The 5,799-nt window shown below is 37.2% G+C and overlaps 1 protein-coding gene across 2 annotated transcripts in view; it reads left to right on the top strand.

The window, feature by feature from the left end:
• The first annotated feature begins 4,156 nt into the window (after positions 1-4,156).
• LOC128896871 (protein slit-like) overlaps positions 4,157-5,799 on the top strand; it is an 11,235-nt gene continuing 9,592 nt past the window's right edge. Inside the window, exons 1-2 of one of the 2 annotated variants that reach the window (XM_054160416.1) lie at positions 4,157-4,332; positions 4,571-4,882. The gene's annotated coding sequence lies outside the window, so the exon portion shown is untranslated. Of the gene's footprint in view, positions 4,333-4,372; positions 4,883-5,213; positions 5,320-5,799 lie in introns of those variants that run through there. The other variant, XM_054160415.1, reaches the window with a different exon arrangement.

The following is a 5,799-nucleotide window of genomic DNA, read 5'->3' as shown; positions in this document are numbered from 1 at the left end:
TTACTAGAAGAAACTGTTTGGATTAGGGTAGGGGGGGGGGCGGTATGATAGACAAAGAAATGATTTGTAGGTTATGTTTTATTAAATTTCAAAGTTATCAATGTTTTTTTAAATGGATGTAGGTATTTTCAATATTGGAGGTGATAAAAAGACGAATAGGTGATAAAATGACGAATTCAAAGGTGTATAATAAGGTGACCTTCAGGTGACCTTGAGAGGAGTGAAATATAAAGGAGAGTTGAAGCTGGAATATCAGCGTTATTTTTAATTATATGGAAAAATGATACTGACAGAAATTCTTCGGTTTCTAAGGGAGAATATTACCATGTGCACAAAAAATATTACAAGGTCATATTTGATTAAATTTCAAGGTCATCAATGTTTTTCTTAAATGGAACTAGGTATTTTCAATATAGTAGGCTTGTAGGTGATAAAAAGACGAATTCAAAGGTGTATAATAAGCTAACCTCCAGGTGACCTTCAGGTGACCTTGAGGTGACCTTGAGAGGAGTTATTGTTAAAGAATCAAGGAGAGTTGAAGTATCTGCGTTATTTTTAATGATATAGAAAAATTGTTCCAACAGAAATTCTTCAGTTTCTAAGGAAGAATATTTCCATGTGCACAAAAAAATATTTCAAGGTCGTATTTTCTGAAATTTCAAGGTCATGAATGTTTTTCTTAAATGGAACAAGACACTTTTAATATTACAGTATTGTAGCTGATCAAAAGAGAAATTCAGACATGTATAGTATATTAACCTTCAGGTGACCTTGAGAGAAGTGATTGTCAAAAAATAAAGGAGAGTTAAATCTGAAATGTCCTTATTATTTTTAATGATATGGAAAAATTCTTCGAATAAATCTGAATTTTGTCTATATGTTTGTCTCGTTTCCTCTTTTCAACATTTCCCCAAAGAAGGATTCGCATTGCGTGGCGCGACGATTTTGGGTATTGGAGAAGATTCGCCGTTGCTCCGTCGGAACCTTGAATTTCCAAGGTCTAGGCGTCGTTCCCACTATTCTTAGTACGCTGCACGCATAGACGTCGCTACGCTTCCGTGACGACCTACAATGCAGCGCGAGAAAATGTTCTGTCAGTTTCTTGTCTTCATCGCACCGTGACACGAAACTGTGTCGCCTCGGGCACTCTAAGCAAGCCTAAGTCAACGTGTCAGCTGCTGACACGTTTTTTCAATTTTCCTTCAGTTATCCTAGCTGATCGTAGCACGCTTACAAATAAACATGGTTCATTTAATGTTGCAGCGCTTTAGACCATGTTTCTTTTTTTTTTATTAAGTGTAGGAATTAACTATGTGGCTTTACAAGCTAAAGGTTTATCGGTACACTTAGATCTTAACCTGATGGACATTACAATGAATTAGTATAACTAGGTCAACACCTGTTGATCATTACAGTGCATGAATATACGTACCTTATGTCTCAAATTAATGGTTATTACGGTGAATCAAAATACTTACGTAGCTTATGTCTCAACCTGATGCACATTACAATGAATCAATATATATATGCTATATATGTGCTATGTCTCAATCTATTAGCCATGGGAATGCATCTATATGAAGTTTGGTAGGTCCCAACCTGATGGACATTACAATGAATCAATATAACTAGGTCAACACCTGTTGCTCATTACAGTGCATGAATATATGTACCTTATGTCACAAATTAATGGTTATTACGGTGAATCAAAATACACAGTTTATGTCTAAATCTGATGGACATTATAGTGAATCAATGTAACTAGGTCTCAACCTAATGGTCATTGTAGTGTATCAGTGAATAAATATATATTCTACCTCTTAATCAATTGGGTATTCGAATGCATCTATATGAAGTTTACTAGGTCTCAATCTGATTATTCAACTTCCATTGCAGTGGATCAATATGTATCAATATACATAATCCATGTCTCAACCTGATTATTCAACCTCCATTTCAGTGGATCAACATCCATAATCTACACATGTCTCAACCTGATGGTCATTCCACTGCATCCGCAACAAGTTTACAAGGTACACTTCCAATTTTTGGTATGGATCAATAGATTCTATTTTCCTTGAGATGTTTGGACTATGAGAAAATTCAAATTTAAATTAGAGTTTAAACTAGAGTTACAAAAAAGCTGTATGATAATTGAAGAAAAATTGCAACACAGACATAGTTACATGGAAATTTCATGTGATCAATTCGACGTTGCGTTATCGTTCTTGGAACGGTTGGTTTCGACACAGCTATGGTGTTAATGCTTGGTCTAATTTTCTAGGATAAATTGGTCGATGCGTTATTAGCGACGTATCTTATCTAGCCCGTGCCCGAATACCATATGTCGAATGATAGAGTTTAGTGGGCTACAGATTACCACCCTAACCCCTAGAATATCAGAATGAGGCCTACTGTAACATAGAATTGGGCAGAAATGGTTTGGAATAACGCTGTATAGCGACTTCTACGGGATCCAATTAGGCAAAGTATGCTATTTTAATCAGAGCCGAGCTGACCAGGTGAACGGTTACGTATAGAACGTTTCACCTTATCAACCCTGTCCAGTTCCAGTTTACTTGACCCAAAACGGTCTAGGGCTAGGCCTGAGTATACTGCATCGGCATCTAGGTTATGTTTGGAACTATATAAACAGCATTTCCCTGCAAGTTCGTGTCTAATTAACCTGAAATGCTGCAAAGTTGATATTAAATCTTCCAAATATTTCTTTATGTTTAAATACTTCAAACAAGGTTCTATGACGTATCAAGGTCTCGGAAAGGTTTTAAATGGTTCTAAATTGCATTTCGATTTAAATTGAAAAAATTGAAGGTTATGTAGGTTTCACGAGAAGCTTTGTTGAAGTATACAAATTTTGATAATAATTGTTATTTAATAATTGTTATTCAATAATTGTTATATATTTTTTTTAATGGTTCATAATTTCGGTTGTTATAACGTATGTAAGTTTCAACAATTTTCTAAATTGCATTTAATTTAAATTAACAAAGTTCAACGTGAAAATCTGATGTTCCATAAGGAACCGTGTTAAAATTACAAAACTTTGATATTGTTTTTCGTAAAATTAGGACGGTTAATAATTGTTATTTTTTTTTAAGTGATATATATAATAATAATAATAATAATAATAATAATAATATAACAATCAACCAGCTAAATTCTATATATTCGAAATATGGCAGTTTTCAAAAATAGGTATAACAATATAAAAGTAGTACATAATGTAGTCCGCCACCTCCGAGAATCTGTTTTACCGACAGGGTCTGGCTACAAAGCAATATGGCGTCGAAAGTGTCAGTCAAATACGGTAAAATGCCAATTTTGACTGCTCATAACTTCTGAAATAGTGGATTCCTCGCATGGAAACTAGCATTTTTTGATTCCACTCTACAGGGAATCTACAGGGAGAAATCTACAGGGTGTCCTAAAAATATTGTAACACATTGAAAGAGGTGGTTCGTGAGGCGATTTGAAACAACTTTTTCCTTAGCGAAAATGTTGTCCAAGGCTTCGTTAAGGAGATATTAGGAGAAAACGCCGGACCAATCAGAGCGCGAGAATACCGAAGGAGGGCAGTCGCCTAGCGCGTAGTCCACGCCTACCGCGGCCGCTCCACTGACATCCTCGCGCTCTGATTGGTCAATGTTTTTCGTTAGTATCTCCTCAACGAAGCCTCGTACAACATTTTCGCTAAGGAAAAAGTTGTTTCAAATCACCTCCCGAATCACCTCATTCAAGAACTTTCAACATTTTTGGGACACCCTATATACACGTCGAATTGAGTAACCTCCTCCTTTTCGAAGTCGGTTAAAAATATATATTATAAACTAACATTCTGAACATCACGACCACCTGTTCTCAGTAGTCTCGCTTCCAGTAACCAGTAATTAATCCCTAGCGTAATTTTTCAGCTCACAGGTGCTCACAGGTGCAGAGCGTGGAGTCCATGGAGTCCACGCCATGGACCAAGCGGGCTAAACCAGGCTAGACTGTTTAGCTAGATGCACCGGCGAGTGCATCATCGCTCGCTAGTACTGCCAAACTAGAGCGGCGGCGTGCTAAAGATAGGTCACGCGGCGCGAGGGGGCAAGGGCGACCTTGGCCTTACAAGTTTATATAACGAGGAAGCACGAGAATCGCCAGCTCAGTCGCGACCGTTTCGTTTCGATCCATCGATGCCAGCCCGTGTACCGTAAATCCGCGCTTCCTCGCTCTGCCACCTGGCGACTGATGGATTTTAGTGAATCAGATCAGTGGATTAGGATCAGTGGATTAGGATCAGTTCTGAAGTTTTAAATATTGGGTTTCTATGTGATACCACCTTCTTCTTTCTTCTGAGAATATTTCTCCCTAGGAAACTACTCTTTTTAGAATATCCTATACCCTGAATATTCCATCCTGAATATTCTACTCTTCCTCTTCTACCTTGAAGAGGTTGACCTAGGCCCCCTTTCCTAGATCCCTTGGTTCCTACTTCCCTGGTTCCTAGTGGAAACTTTTCTGAGTGGACGAAATGAGAAAGAAATTGAGTGGTTTGTGAACAACACAGGTTCGGAGACACAGAGTGTGGTTATTTCAAGACTTTATTTCAAAACGTCCAAGTGACTTCCTAAGAAGTGACTTCTATCCACTCTTCTCTATCCACTTCAAGCATCCAAGTGTGCCCCGAGGGGGAAGGAACATCGTAGTAACACTTGCAATTAGTCCGAACCGCGACCCTGATGAGTAGCGAGCAGCGTTTCCGGTACGCGATGTAAACACATGCTTCTAATGCGCAGACGTCGCTGCTCTGCTCCATAACTAGATGGTAATTGAAACCATTCCCGGAGTCTCTGGAAATACGACGAAATTAAATATAAAGGTATGATGATGATAATTTCGTGCGGTAATCCTAAGCTTCGTCTTTGTGTATATTTTAAGGTGAATTGGGAACCACTGTAATTCCTTATTTCTCCACTATGTTAGTTTTTTTTGCTCTTTCCAATTTCTCTCTTTTTCTTTTATTAACATATTTTCATTTATTTTTTCCATTGAATGGGAGCGAACTACTCTGTAGAGTCCTAATATTTCTCCACTATGTGTTTTTACTCCTCTTTCCAATTTCTCTCTTTTTCTTTTATTAATGTGTCTTCTTTTAGTTTTTATTTGCTTATTATATGCCATAAAGGCTTTTTAATACCTATATTTGTCAGTGGGTCCTAAATCAACCATGAAAAATCGGAAAGGATCCCCGGGATTCGAACCCAGGTTCTCAGGGTAGTAGTCGGACACGCTACGCACTGCTCCACTGTCCGCCATGTAAGCTTGCCACCCCTATATTTAAATGAGAGTGAGCGTATACGCGAGAAGTGAAAACAACAGTTGACGCGTTCGAAGGAAAGTGTTGAACTGGGGTTTAGTTTTGAATTTTTTTCTTTGAAACTAAACATCCTATGAATAAACTGCAAATACAAAAAAGTTTCTACTCGTCATCCTCTATAAGGTGATATTTTTCTCAAATTCATCAAAATAAGTATTTAAAAATTAACGATGCTTTCATTTTTACTATTGCAAATATAATCGAATTCATGGAAAAAAGGTCTTGCAAGTTTTGAATTTTTTTCTTTGAAACTGAACATCCTATGAATAAACTGCAAATACAAAAAAGTTTATACTCATCATCCTCTATGTGGTGATATTTTTTTAAATTTCGGTAAGGAAGTAATTGTCAAGTAACAATTTTTTTCATTTGCGCTATTCCAAATGAAATGAAATTTCATGGAAATGGAGTTCTAGGTT

Source organism: Hylaeus anthracinus, unplaced genomic scaffold, assembly GCF_026225885.1.
Source record: "Hylaeus anthracinus isolate JK02 unplaced genomic scaffold, UHH_iyHylAnth1.0_haploid 11978, whole genome shotgun sequence".
NCBI classification, from domain to species: Eukaryota; Metazoa; Arthropoda; class Insecta; order Hymenoptera; family Colletidae; genus Hylaeus; species Hylaeus anthracinus.
The sequence above is the reverse complement of the archived record's forward strand: the minus strand, read 5'-3'. Positions and strand labels throughout refer to the sequence as shown.